Below are 15,785 nucleotides of genomic sequence, written 5' to 3'. Positions count from 1 at the left end.
ATAAAAATAAGAGAGATGAGAGGAGAATTGGGAAAGAAAACCCTCCCAAAAAAGGGATGGATAATCCTCATTCTTATGACGTCACATGGCTGATTTGTGAGACACGTTGTCCCGTCCCGATGAACATTTAATTGCACCCAAACAGGATTGCAAAAATTTCGCTAAATCGCCAATAGTTGTGTTAGGTTAGTCTAAGATATGGGTTAGTTAAGTTTTATTATATAAGAGTACAAGATTACACGATAAAAACCTCCGAAAAAAACTGCTTAATTACAAAAAATTAAACTAGGTGCGGATCCTTACGATGATCCTTATCTTCTTGTTCATTACCTTATTGAACGAAAGGGGCTACGTCCCTAGAGACCTCTTGTGGCACTTGAGGGGACAAATCGACCCTTCACTTTCGTTCAGAAGACACTTAGAAAAACCATATCGATGCAGTGGAGACATCCTGTTACTTTATGTAAGGTTAAGTTTACTAGTTATCTATTGATATTATTCTACTACATCTGAAGTGAGAGTGTACCCCAGTGCCTACAATATCCGGGAATAAATCATACCTGGATACCTTTTGCCATACCTGGAGGATACAAGAATACAACTGGATCCAAAAATTATACAGAACAGTACAGAAACAGGCAGGCAATCCCTAAAATCCAACTGTTATTTAAAACTATGCATTTGTTTATGGAACCCACATATAGATTTACAGATACATATGTGTAAATTCACAGGAAAAAGGCAACATCAAACGTCGAAAAAATATTTTCTTAAAATTCTTGACTTACTACAACCCTGGTTAAAGAATAGCTACGCTATTAAAAATCAAACTTACCCATCCCTTGTCCCTGGTAGATACCAGGGTTAAGGATTTATTTGAAGTGCTTATGGAGGAATAAACTTTGAATTTGGATCATTTTATTCACATTTGCCGCCAGTTTCCACAAAAGCTTTAATTGTGGAGTTGAAATAAACCCTCCTTTCCCATGAACATTCCTACAGAAGCTGGGGTTCTAGGTATGAACCCAAGACTGCGTAGCGCATCTGCCCGTTGTCAAGAAGGTGATAAGTTCGAATCTCGGACAAACACCGTGTTATAACTACAGACATTAAACATGGTTCCTACTGCTGATATGTCAGTTGCGCTATACTTCTATTTATGTTCAGGGGAATGTCTCAGCAAAAAACAGTTGCAACTCATTGCTATCCACAGTTAGGACTCTTCAAGACATAATTCTTGCAATCAAACAGTTAGTTTTCTAAAGGACGTTTGACTATATAATATACTCATCCTTAAGCAAAATTTGGTTTAGAGTCACTCCTTAACAAGGGCTTGTAGTGTAACCTGTCCTTTATAGGCTATCCTAGGATATGAATATGTATGTGACTTCAGGACAGCTTGAACAATTACTTCGTAACTTTTTAGAAAAAATATTAGAGTAGACTTTATAGTCAAATATTCTTATTTTTAAATCTTTAATAGTTTATGTAAAATTTTCTTAAGGATTTCTATATTGATAGTTTTGATTAAATGCTTTGTTGATTTAATATTACTGACCACAGTGCGTATGAAGGTGCTTTGACTTTAGTGTCAGAACCTAAATTGGGACAGAGTGCATTTCATTACCCTAGGTTAGGTAATTTCATTTCACTTTTCAATAAAATCTAAAATGCAGCCGTTTTTAAGAAAACTAGATTTGAAAATTTCAAGTTCAATTTTCATCCACTAGGAGTTACCGCATAATCATGACAAGAAAAGCAAAGATTATTTATTTAAAATTTTGAAAATTTTTTTTCTTCTAAAGTCTGTCATAAAACCTCTCTATATATGATTTATTTAATGCTGAATTTCCGTGACATTAGCAAAGCAACTGATAAAAATGGCCTTAAATCAACTCACTTCAGGAGTGATTTTATAAAGAACTTTATAAAAGCAAACTTGTTCAAAATTTTAAATAAATAATCTTTGCTTTTCTTGCCATGATTTTTCGATAACTCATAGTGGGTGAAAGTTGAACTTTAAATTTTAAAATCTAATTTTCTCAAAACGGCTGCATTTTAGATTTTATTGAAAAATGAAATGAAGTTACCTAACCTAGGGTAATGAAATGCACCCAATTTAGGTTCTGACACTAAAGTCAAAGCATCTTCGAACGCACTGTGTGACATTTAGATTAAAAAGCATAAAATAATTTTTTTTAACAATTAAAAAAATCTGAGCTAATTTATTATACTGTCCATAAAGTTTTATAATAACGGTTTCTTATTTATTGGCTTCACAACTTTGGGAATTTTTTTAAAATTTTGATTGGTTTGTCCAAACATTTTAACCTCTAATTGTAATCTAAAGGAGGGGTAATTTTGTGTATCATCATTGGGGATGTAAATCAATTTATCGGCAATTGTCTGATCCCCTTAAATCTGTGATACTAACTACACAAACGCCGGATAGAGAGGGTGTAAAGATAGTCTAGTAAAAGGTTGAGGGATTCTTTGCAATGCCTTGATGCTTTGATTTCCGTATATTCATCCTATTTTGCTACAGCTCACAAAATATTACTTTTACCCAAATACCAATAAACAACACTTTTAGAAATTTCTATAATTTTCTCAAACAATTTTCAATTAGTCGTACAGCTATCCACATTTGAATAGACTAGTGGCTGTGTCCTCAGCATCCAGGGTATCTGAATTTAAAATGGGAGGTCACACCAGAAAAATAGCCTAAAACTATTCCAAGACTTAAATTAAAAATTTTTGAGTATGGCTAAGCCACTTCCAGAACCTATGTTGGAAGCTTATCTAAAAAGGATCTAAGTCAAACAGTTTAGTGGTTAGTGAGATTTTAACGAACAAGCAAAAAATTTACCTCTTTTCATAAAAGGATATACGCTAGAACTGATTCATTTCTTTAAATTTTTTATTTTGAATATAAAAAATGTATGAGCTAAACAATTTTGAAAAAATGAAAGTTATGATAGAGAACTGCATTTATTTTGTTCTAATAAGATAATAAAAGTTAAGCAAACGTTTATCTTATAAAAATGAATACAAAATATTATTTTTATCTATTATTTTCTTTCATTTTTCAAATTTTTATATTGCTTGGAAATCCCCGATTTTGAAATTTCGCAATGTTTACATGGCACAAATTTAAATGTACTAACAAATCATGTTTGTGGCAGGGATTCTAAGGGATAAGACAATCTACACATTGAAGTACATACCCAATTATATTAAACAAAATTACTTCTTCTGTAGATTAAGGTAATTGTTTGACTTTGAAAGGTTCGAATTTGAATCTACAAATTACGATTTAATAAAAGTACCCAAAGTTTGTAATCCAACCAATAGGATAACGTGGTTATACAACTTTGGGTACCAGTGTAATTTACAGTCCAAAGTCACCTCCCTCCCTCCATGGGGTTTTGCAGACACATTTTGCTTGGAATCCTATTTTTTCAGCTGCGATTTAATCATCCATTTTTAATCATTGAATATAATTTTTCTCAATCAAAGACTAATTTCTTTATAAAACAATTTACAATCGACGTTTCTTTCAATTACTGTTCAATTGCTTTTATATTATCGAAGCGTCTCTATAATTCACCATGTCTCTCAACTGTTATTGTTTTTTTTGTGAAGATACTTCTTGCCCAAAAGCATCCTGTAAACAACTTGACCTTGTCCGCCGGTCTCTCAGTCAGGCATGCTACAAACGCCAATCAAATGTATCATGATATACTATTATTTACATTGACCTTATCTTTTTTTGCCTCTACCTCTTTTTGAGCTACGGAACATCTGTAACTCACTTTATCTGTTTGTTCATCCATGATTTTTTACTGCTTTGCTACTTTAAAATGTTGTCATCCCTGTTTATATTGCAATTTGTATTGAAATAAATTTTGAAAAGTCCGCTTTCCAACTAGGGGTTACAATAAACAAATTAAATTCAGAAGAATTCAAACAAGATTTAAAACCCTCTCTTTTTCTATTTTAAAAGTAATATTGTTTTTTTTGAAAATAAATATTTTTAATACTTCAAATAAGAGATACAATATAAAATCCTATCTACCAACAACTGCACAATATTCAGGCTAGATTTTTTATTTGACATTATAAGAAATTAGGATATTTTTCGATCCTCATCAATTAACTGTATGATCTAACTGTGCTTGGTAATGAATTGTGCCTGCTTACGCGTTGAAACATAACCACCTACTCTTACTGGTGATAACATGGGCCTGATATAACAGCAGTACACACCTTTTTAAATGTCTTTAGAATGACGCTTTCTTTTGGTCCAACTCCCTGGCAGCAAGCATATAACGGTAAACCCCTTGGTTAAATGATTTTGAAAAACAGGACATAAATTCAGTTTTATCTCCAATTGCCGTACTCCTTCTAACATATTCAAGTATAGCATTGAAAACTTTTTGTTCTCTCAATATCCACGCAAACTCTCAGGGACAGATTACACTTTAAGAAATTAAAATTTTTTAATTTACGAAAAAAATATTGAATATCAACATGACACTTTAACACCAGGAATAAGGGATAGGAAACTTGGCCATAAATTATGTCCTGGCCTAGTTTCACAATAGATATTGCAACTTTTACCATTTCCTAAGTAAATATAGTCATTGGAGTCAGCTCTAAATTAGCTATCGCTCTCAACCAATAAGAATCAGCTTGTTTTGTATCAACCAATGGGCAACTGGAGGCAAGCTATATAAAAACCGCGGCAATTTTAGAAGCAGACAATTCTAGAAAAAATAATGAGCTGTCTGCTTCTAAAAAAAATAATAGAAATGGTGTTTGATCACATTTGCTTAATTATCAAATCTGCTTAGAGTTTTACATTAAAAAATACCTTATATAAAAAACAAAAATAGAGGGATTATTTTTTAGGAAGTGCATAGCTAAGAATATTCAATTGGCAGTTAATAAATGAAGTGTTGTATTTCAAATTCTAACAATTTTATACAGAATGGATAAAACACATTAACCTTATTTTTTGTACTATTATCTAATTTGTAAACAGTACAAATCTATTATTACATAATAGTATCCATAGAACTTGATAGAATGTTACCCATTGCTTATTTATTAATTTATTTTTTTTCAATTTTAATTAGCAATGATATTTTCAAATAAAATGTTATTCATTAATAAAAAACATCAAAACGTAATTTTAACAAATGCCATTTATATATTGGGTAAAAAAGTTCTATTTTTACTTGAGGCTAGCTACCTAAATTTTATTCTATTATCTTCTTTGGACTTTTTTAGCTATTTCATTATTCTAGTTGATAGTTGTCAGTTCCAACTGCTGCACCCTCCCGTAACTGGTTTTTTAGGCCTAGTTGGAAAATAGGCCTGGAATAATATTTTCTTACATTTCCCATCCCTTATCCCTGATTAACACATATATAAAAGAAATCTTCTTCATAAATTACTCTCCTCACAAATATTTTAAAAAAAACTACACCTTTCTAGGAAAATAAACCAAAAATAAGCATCAAATTTTTTTTTTCAGTACGTTTTTTTTTTGGTTGTTATTATTTCCCATTTATGCCTGGGATCTAGGCACCCGAAGGTAATTGTAAACACACAAAAGTTTTGTTTAAGAGACCTGAGACTTATAGTAAACATAATAAACTAAACAAATATTACCAACATATATTTTCTTATAACATACATATTATTAGGTAGAAGATAAACTTAATAGGTTATTTAGTTTTCAAAATAATTGTTTCCATCAACATGAATATACTTGTAAGAAAATAACTTTTTAAAACATTTATTCTTATATGAAGGTAACAGGATGTTTGTCTTTCTTTAGAGTAAGATCATGGTAATCGTTGAACAAATATGAATCTCCTTCTAATAGTCATTTAAAGGTTATAACTATTTAGGGGCAGGTTACTCACCCCCTTTGGAAATATCGTCCCCAGGATAAAATTCCTACCCTCATTTTTAAAAAAAATTTCTTCTTAAAACCAAAATTGAAAATGGAGTGTATAAAGATCATATAAAGTATGTTCAAAATGGTTCCTACTCCTGCTGCTATGTCAGATGCTTAACGAAACTGAAATTGATGTAAGTAAACAGTTGAAACTTATTTAATTGTCTAATTTAAGTTTCCTGGTCTGGTAGAATAATAAACTTATACCAGCATTCAAAACATATAGTTAACTTGCCCCTAAAATTATAAAAATCAGTCAATATAATAAAATTTGAAGTAGTTCTATCCCCAAAAGTCTACGAAAATGTAATTAAATTTTAATAGACTTGTTGTCCCGTCCCTGTATCCATGGAAACGTTAAAAACTTCTTTGTTAGAAAAAAAAAGGAATAATTGCTGTCAAATGCTTTGTGGAAGTCAAAAGTGTCTAAATTACGATAAGCAACTTTTGTCAAAATATTTCTATTTCAAACGAAAAGATTAAAGATGACTCGTATATCTAAATGTTTCATGGGAAAATATGTTTGAAGTTATTTTATATTCATCTTAAAAAGTTATTTTTTTTAAACGCAATCAACGTTTTTTTTTATTCAAGACTTGGAAAAATTTTAATTACTGTATACTAGGGTGGGTCGATTTTGGACATTTTTTTTCTGAGGCCAAAGCGGGGATCTGCACTCAATTTATATAGATATAATACACCTCTGGATGATTTAAAATTTATCCTAAGTCTTAAAACCGCTGACGACCAGACATTCAATTGTATAGCTATTTGTAAATGGGAGTCAAAAATTTATTGAATCAGAACTATGGCTTCATGGTGCTCCCTGGAAATGCCTTGAGGAGCTGAGTCAGAAACTTTTGTCCGTTTCAAAAATCTCGTTCCTAGCCTGAGAAAATCTAAAAAACCTCTACAAATTGGACAATTCTCAATAAACCTTAAAAAAATTTGTTTTTTTAGTGATTTCTAAGGCTAGGAACGAGATATTTTGAAACGGACAAAAGTTCCTGATTCAGCTCCTCAAGGCCTTTCCAGGGAGCACCATGAAGCCATAGTTCTGATTCAAATTTTTTTTTGAATGTCGTCTTTGCATACTAATAAGTAATGAATTATATTTTTAAGTGGTCGTGTTCTAAAACTCAATTTTTTAAAATTCTTTTTCAGTCAGAAATGTTTTTAAGGTTAATTTTATCTGTTGCATATCCCCGCTTTGTCTAATTCCGATATGAACCCACCCTATACACTGAATAATTTGGATAAATTGCTTTGAAATTAGAAATATAATATCTTAGATGATTTTTTTGACCTTCCATATCTGTTTTATATAGTTAAACGATCTGTCTGTCCGTCCGGTCATATTTTCCTTAATATCTTGCTAACCGCTCTGTAATAATTAATTTGTGACTTTTAAGGAATAAAAATACTAGTCATTTGATGGCTCTAGGCTATTTTTCTGGTGGATAGAATAGCAGTTTACACTAACCACTCTTGGGGCGAAGCCACTAGTAAAATATACAAGAAAACAAGTAAAAAATACTTCGTAAAACACATATTGATGTATTTATGTAAATATATGATCCATAACCTTACAAAGTAAAAAGAGTAATTAGCCATAAGTAATATTGTACTCCTCTAACATATTAGTGTAAAAAAACAGGGAAAAATGGAGCAAAAAAGTAAATAAAAGTATGATAAATCGAATTTTATCGTTGACCTAAACTTCATGTAAATAGCCTAAAACCTGCCAAAAAATATTATAATGTTTATTAATATGATGGTTTACCTTTCTTACGATACTACATATTTACTGCAGTTATTCTCTCTCTCTCATTTTTTTTTTTTTTTTTTTTTGGGGGGGGGGGGGGGTAACCAAAATAAAAAATCCCTAACAAAATTTTTGCCGTGCTTCGCGTGCATTTTTACTACTAAATATTTAATAGTGTTTCATCGTTAGGTAGGTTTTACATTATTAAATTATCCCGCCCAAAAATTTTACCCCGGGGGTAAATTTTTTTTTTTTTGGGGGGGGGGGAAAAATTTACCCCTGCCAACAGATTTCAGGAGGGGTAATTACCCCCCCCCCCCTTCCGAACAAATTTTACCCCCGAAAAAAAAAAATTTGGGGGGTGTAAAAATTTTTTTTTTCTTTTTAAAACTAAAATTAAAATAGTGGGGTCGACTATCCCCCCCCCCCAAAAAAAAAAAAAATTCACCCCCCAAAATTAAATTTTTTTAAAATTATTTTTTAAAATCTAGAATACGAAAAATCAGTTTGATCAAACCTCTTGGGGCAAAGCCCCTAGAGGCTAGGGGCGAAGCCGCTAGTTTTATATAAATTATACAACTATCATAATTATTTCTTATAACCTTGACTTGATTAATCTTATCTATTAGCTAATTAAAAAAAAACTATAATAATTATAATCCAAAAATTATGTTTTTTACCTGGGAAGGTTAGGAGAGTAGAGGGGAAAAAGGGGGAAGTTACGGTAGCGGGACAAAGTGTCTCAAAAATCAGCCATGTTTATGTGACGTCATAAAAATTAGGGATTATCCATCTCTTTTTTTCTTTCCTACTTCTCCTCTCATCTCCCTCATTTTTATGACGTTATATGGCAGATTTTTGAGACACTTTGTCGCGCTACGAAGTTACGGGAAAGTGAATTAAGTATATTTAAAAAAAAAACAAAAAAAACATGTAGTTATCATGAAGTGGGGACAAAAAACCTAATTTAAAAATACCTAATTTAAAAATGCCTAATTTTATAAATGTCTAATGTGACAAAACACCTAATTTATAAATACCTAATTTAAAAATGTCTAATTTAAAAATACCTAATTTTAAAAATGCCTAATGTGACAAAACACCTAATTTTAAAAATGCCTAATTTTATAAACACCTAACTATAAATACCTAAGTTTAAAAATACCTAATTTTAAAATACCTAATTTAAAAAAACCTAATTTTAAGCATATCTTAAAACTGTTGTTGAATATGTCAAACCGGCAACTATGCCCCCTAGAGTCCTCTAGGGGCGATTGCAGTGCGGAGATTCAATTAGTCGGGGGGGGGGGGGGGGGGGGAGTTACAACCCCCCTCCAAAATTTCAAAATGTAGTTTGAAATAGAAAACTGGACGGATGTACGGACGGATCGACCCTAATTATATTAAAGCTTCGCTTTTAAAAATAAAATTTTATGATTAGTTTGTGGCACCTCACATGAGAAATAAATTAATTAGTAAAATCAAAGCTTTAAGGACAAGGAAAATGAATTTTAATTTTTATTGGTTTCTTCCCTAACCTAAGTAGCCGTAGCGTCGCTTTCTTGGGGGGTGATAGTTTACCATCCCCCATTTTAGTTCTAGTTTTATATATAAAGAAAGATTGAAGAAATATAAAAAAAAAACGGAGGGAGGTTTGGGATTTTTTCAAAGGGTGATTTCTCATTGGAAGGTGTTGGTAACCTCCCCAAAAGCGTTATAAACCTTCCCATGACCTACGGGAAGCTTTATTGTAAAGATGAACCATATTGGTTCAATGACTAGCGAGATCCTTCAGCAAGAACAATCAGCCAATTGGATCAATGTTTTCAAAATTTTAAGTATTTTAGTGAAAAAAATAGATATTTTAGAATTAGACATTGTTAAATTAGGCGTTTAGGTAGTTTAGAATTAGGTATTTTTAAATTAGGCTTTTTTTAAATTAGACATTTTTAAAATTAGGTATTTTTAGTTAGGCGTTTTTAAATTAGGCATTTATAGATTAGGCATTTATAAATTAGGTGTTTTTAATGTAGGTGTTTTTAACATTAGGTATTTTTAAACTTAGGTGTTTTTAGTTAGGCATTTTTAGTTAGGCATTTTTAAATTAGGTGTTTTGTCCCCACTCCGTTATCATTATATTACAGATAGGAAAATTAAAGAACTTACAGAATTTTAGGTGAATTATAGAAAAACTTCTGCTCTTAAACTAAGTATCTTCGGAAATAAACCAAAAAGGTTACTTTTACCAATAGATAAATTACTTTATTCTTAATGATTGTTTTAGTCATTTTGTAATAATTTACGTCTACATTCTTAAGATTTATTAATATTTTTATCAGGTTTGGATACATGGAAAATAATTTTTTTAAACACAAAATTTTGAAAAAAAAGTCTGACTCTGATTATGACGTACAAAAAATTAACCAATGAGAGATCACTATAAATTTTACAATTGGTCAATTACAGTGTATACTGGCCTCTCATTGGCTAATTTTTTTATACGTCATAATCAGAGTCAGACACTATTACTAGGTTCAAAATTGCATTCCTTTTTCATATTTCACAAAAGATCTATACAAATTTTATTAAAATACTATAGAGGCTTAACCCCTAGCTTATACGAACTTTGTCCAAAGTTGGGATCGAGATCAACTTAAAAAAACCAGCGAGAAAACAAGACCGAAAACGGTCATAGATGCGTAAATGTTATTGATTTAATTTTCCTCTCCCTCCTTGAAAATTGGAAAATAAAAAAATAAGTTTAATTTTTACAAAGCTTTAGTACACAATCTAATAAAAGTACTGTACAAAAGGGTATAGTCCCTTTCGTGGCAACGCACCTTAAGGGGCGATTCTTCGTATTTTTCACATTAGCCTTTCTCCTATTTCTAGCCCCTGCAGGGCCAATTGCCTAATCCTGTGGGGCAATCCCCTAACCCAATATAACCTAACCTAACCTAAAATAACCTATAAAAAGCCATTTTGAAAATACGACGAATCTCCCCTTAAGGTGCATTGCCATGAAAGTGACTATTCCCGTACAAAATAGTAAATGTAATATCTCTCCATCAAAAAGGGAACATATTAAGTAAATTAAGCAAGTAAAGATATCTTTAAATTGAAGCTAAATTTATATGCTCTAACAGCATATACTCTCAGGACACTCTAATTGAAAATACTCTAATATCGATATGCAGAACTTCTTAGGAAAAGAGTCCATGATTCTTTAAGTCAGTGAGGATATTGGATACATGTAGAGATGTTACGCATCCAAAAATTATCATAGTATGGTATCGATTAAAATTGCTTAATTGTGTTTTACTCTGTTTATAATTGTTGCTTGGCAAATTTTCGCTAAAATTGTGATTTCTACAAAATCAAGTTTTTAAAATATTGTAATTGTCAAATTCACTTTCTGAAAAACAAGGATAAAATATTAAATAGTTGCAAAAGAATCTGTTTTTTTTTCTACTGTAAAAAAGCTTCAAAAATGAAGTTATATCTTTATAAATAAAATATCAAAATCTTTCTTTAATAATCTTATAAATTCGCTTAAGTTCTGTATAGCCTATACAAGTAATTCGATAATTACATTATTCGGGTATAGTCCCTTTCCTGACAACGCCTGTTAAAGGGCGTTTCGTCGCATTTTCACTATGGCTTTTGACAGGTTATTTTAGGTTAGGTTAGGTGATTGCCCCGCAGTGTTAGGTAATTGGCCCCGCAGGGGCTAGAAATAGAAGAAAAGCTACCGTGAAAATACGAAGAAACGCCCTTTAAGAGGCGTTGACACGAAAGGGACTATACCCCATTATTCTTTTATTTGTTTCTGCTGTTATTAATTTTTTTTTGAATACATTCCCTTGTCTATTGTCTAAGAACATGTTGCTAAGGTTTATTTTTAAAAAAATATGTATTTTTATAAACCGAATCGTTTCTATACTTTAGCCTTTTAGGCCTTTTTGTAAGTACGTAAGCACAAGAGGAAAAGATAATTCGTTTTGCATTAAAGAAGTGTATGATTTTTAAACATTTCTAGACATGTATTAAAGATACCCATCTGAGTTTTGTGTAGAATGTCAGCTTATTAACATGTTTTACCATATAATGACGTTGACTGTCAGACCAATCCTTAACTGAGCTGGATCTTTAAATGTGTAGCCGTTGCCGCTGCCAGAGGTACAGCCACTAACTTAGTAGCGATCTTTCATTCAAATTGGCTACGCTTGGACACTATCCATGTTTTATTGGCAGCACTGGCAGTGGCATCGGCTTCGGCTACAGCTACGGCCACGACTACGGCCACGGCTACGGCAACGGCTACACATTTAAAGATCCAGCTCTGTTTTTTTCTGATTTTCGGTGCAATTTTACCTATATCATTTTTCTCTATTGAAGAAGTCATTAATTTCGTTCTTTTCTCTTTTTTTCATTCATTTATTTCATTTTTTCTCTCTTCAAAAAGTATAATATGTCTAAATTGATATAATTATTGCCAGCTTTTTATGAGTTTAAAAATAGCAAATAAATCTGTGGCTACTTCATAATCAAATCACAGATTAATGTTGTTTAGCATATGAATTTAAATTTTCTCCTTATGAGTTCATATAATTATCACAGTCAAAACAGTTTAAAGATTTTTTATGTATCCTAGTATATAAAGTAGTAAGATTTTAAGTCTGAAGCAAAGGATCTTGCTAACCACTCAACCAAAATAGTTCTCCTTTACAGTGAAGCTTGTTATATGTCCAGGAAAGATTTTAAAGTATTCTGGGGGAGGGTATCTTCACCCTCCCAATAAAAAATTACCACTTCCTACCAACAAAAATATGTTTTTCTTTTAAACTCTAATTGAAAAGTGGGTGTAGTTCGATTTTCTCCTCTCACCTTAAGTACCCCTAGAGGCTTCTAGGGGCGTAGCCACTAGTTTTCCTAATGGTAATAAGACTGAAACAATTTTATTTTGACAAGAACGAGCAAAGTAAAAATAGATATGTTGTAGCTTTGCTGCTAGAAGTTAAGTAATTACTTAGTTATACTGTTGACCAACCGTCTGTCTGTCCGCACTTCTTAACCCTTACAGATCGGGGGGGGGGGGTCATATTGACCCCCCCCTCTGTTTTTTCAATGTCATTTTTTTTGTAGGTAAGATAGAGAGTTGTGACTTCATGACTTTTTAAGTTTAGTAATTATACGTCGGCAAGAGTTGATCTTATAAGGATATCTGGTCTGTGTCGGTCGTGGCGTCCGGTCAAAGTCGGTTAGGTGGAACCAAATTTAGAAAAAATTCTAAATAAATCTTAATTTCTACATTATGACTTTTGTTTATAAGGTAGAAACCTAAAAATTTTTTGGTGAATACTTAGATATCAATGACCTTCTGAGAAAAGTGGTGTTATGACCGTTTGACCGCTCCCTGACCGACTTTATGACCGATTTTTGTCCAGCTTTTACTATATACATATATCATGAATATCATGGCTTCTATTACAGCTAGAGGTCTAAAATTTTTTTTGGTAAATCCTTGAGCAACAGTAAACAGATAAAAACATTAATTGGCGCCGCCAACCGCCGTTTTACCGCCGTAACCGCCGAAAATGGCGGTTTCCGTTATTTGCCGTTTTTCGGCGATGATCTGAAAAAGTAATTTTTTTGTTATGAAAAATAAAAGTTCGTCCTAAAATTTGGTCATCCTAGCTGCAAAATTGGCCGCTCTACAGCTGTTTTAATATTTAGCGGCTGGCCGCTAAAAAGCGGCTAAGGAGCGGTCTGACTGCTATGACTAGAAAAAGTAATTTTCTCTAAAAATACACATGAACCACCAGAAAAAAAATTTATGTCTCTAACTGTAACAGGAGCCGAGATAGAGGGGGGGGGGTCAATATGACCCCCCCCCCCCCGATCTATTAAGGTGGAAATAGGGGCCGCCCGATCTGTAAGGGTTAAAGAAAAACGAGATTTTCTCAGTTGTTTTAAAATATAGTGCGCTTTTTTTTGAAGAGTTCTCTAACCAATAAGCATCCAGTCTATAAATTATGATGTCTGCCGATATTTCATTTTTTGGGTTTTTCGGATTTACTCAACTATTATAAAAGATAGACGGCTAAATATTTGAAAGCAAAATTTATGTGTCTATTTTTTTCCATTGGTCTGTCGCCTATACTCTATAGGACATTGTGTTTTTCTTAGATGCTGTTTAAGAAGCTAGATTCTCTTTGACGACTGCTTTTACAGGTGATTATCTTCTTTTTAAGTTATTTCCATATGAAACTCTAGTCATGAATGTTGTTATCCTTGCAAATTTATTGTTGATATGCAATAATTCATGATATAAGTACTATGTACATAATACAATTCGCATATTTGCATGAATTTATAAAAAAAAATTTTACAATCAAAGGTTTTCTACAATCAGGCCATATATGCCAAAACATCAGTACAACAAGGCACATAGAATTATTATAAATATAATAGAATTAACCAAATAAAATATGGAAAAAGAAAAGCATAACCCCCCCCACCCCCCCAATTTTTAAAGTTTTAACATAATCTCTTAATTCACGGCCGTGTTTTTGAATGCATGTATACGTTTTATACATCATAAAGTACATGTGAAGGGTGTTTAAAGTTATTCAATAATACAACTAAGATTTTAATTGATGTATAATATAACAAAATAATCATGGAATGGACAAACAGACACAGTGAGTTATACTGCAGATGTTCAATAGTCATAACAAAGAAAAGAAAAGAAAGAGAGAGCATATGCCAAAGCTTAAAGAAAATCACAAAACCGTAAATAAATGGTTTAAATTTAATTAGAGCATGACCGACAGACAGACGGACAAAACAACGTATAAACTTAGTAATCTTCACTCAAATTTTCAGCCTTCTTCTTCAATAGCATCCAAGAAAATCACATTTCCCCCCATAGCGTTACGGACTGACAAAGCGAATTATAAAGAAGCTTCAATGCTAAAAAGAATAAAATGGGGATGCCTTAGGAAATAAATAGAAATTTAAATGAAAGAATAGTTATTTCTCGCATCGTATTATAAACGGCTTTCCGCGGATATAGAATGTACTTCGGCACCCCAGGGATAAAAAACTAGTTTTAATCTTATGATTGTACATTTTTATATTCGTTATATTGTAAAGCTGGATATAATACGATGCTAGACATAGTTTTTTCGTATGGAAGAGAACCGGTTTCTATCCACCGGATTCAAACGAATACGAGAAACATCTTTCGAGCATTCCTGAGATATTTTGCTTCAGTCAATTCAATAATTTAGATAACTTCTTATTATTTTTCATTGTGATATTGTAAGAATGCCTCTATGTTATAGTTTTATAAGAATTGTGTGTCTATCTGCGTATTATTTTCCATGTGTTTAATCGCACACACACACGCGGGCATAAACAAAATTTTAAACATAGGAGATCTTCAACTTTAAAAGATATTGAATGCCATATATTGAAATAGTTTAAATGGAGGTAGGATCTCACCAGCCAATATGATCCCTTTCGTAACATCGCTCCATAAGGGGCGATTCGTCATATTTTTAAAATGGCTTTGTATAAGTTATTTTAGGCTAGGTTAGGTTATATTGGGTTAGGTGATTGCCCCACAGGGTTAGGTAATTGGCCCCGCAGGGTTAGAGCCCCCCACAGGGGCTAGAAATAGAAGAAAAGCTACTGTGAAAAATACGAAGAATCGCCCCATAAGGTGCGATGTTACGAAAGGGACTATACCCGGTTTTCCTACTCCCCAAAACTTCGTATACCATTATAAAAAAATAACATAGAATGACAGGACATAATCTCCGAATCTCATTTCCCTGAAAGGCTGGGGATCTAAAGGGATAAGACAATGGCCAATAAATTGATTTACACAGAACATCCCCAATTTTATACACAAAATTACCCCTTCAGTAAATGAAAATTAGTGGTTGAAACGTATGGACACTTAACTTAATACATCAACAAATCAAAATTCATTAAGTCCCCAAAGTTGTTAAGCCAACGAATAAGAAAACGTTATCATAA

Source organism: Acartia tonsa, chromosome 5 (assembly GCF_053477335.1).
Source record: "Acartia tonsa isolate MP-2025a chromosome 5, ASM5347733v1, whole genome shotgun sequence".
NCBI classification, from domain to species: Eukaryota; Metazoa; Arthropoda; class Copepoda; order Calanoida; family Acartiidae; genus Acartia; species Acartia tonsa.
Note: the sequence above shows the minus strand (reverse complement) of the source record.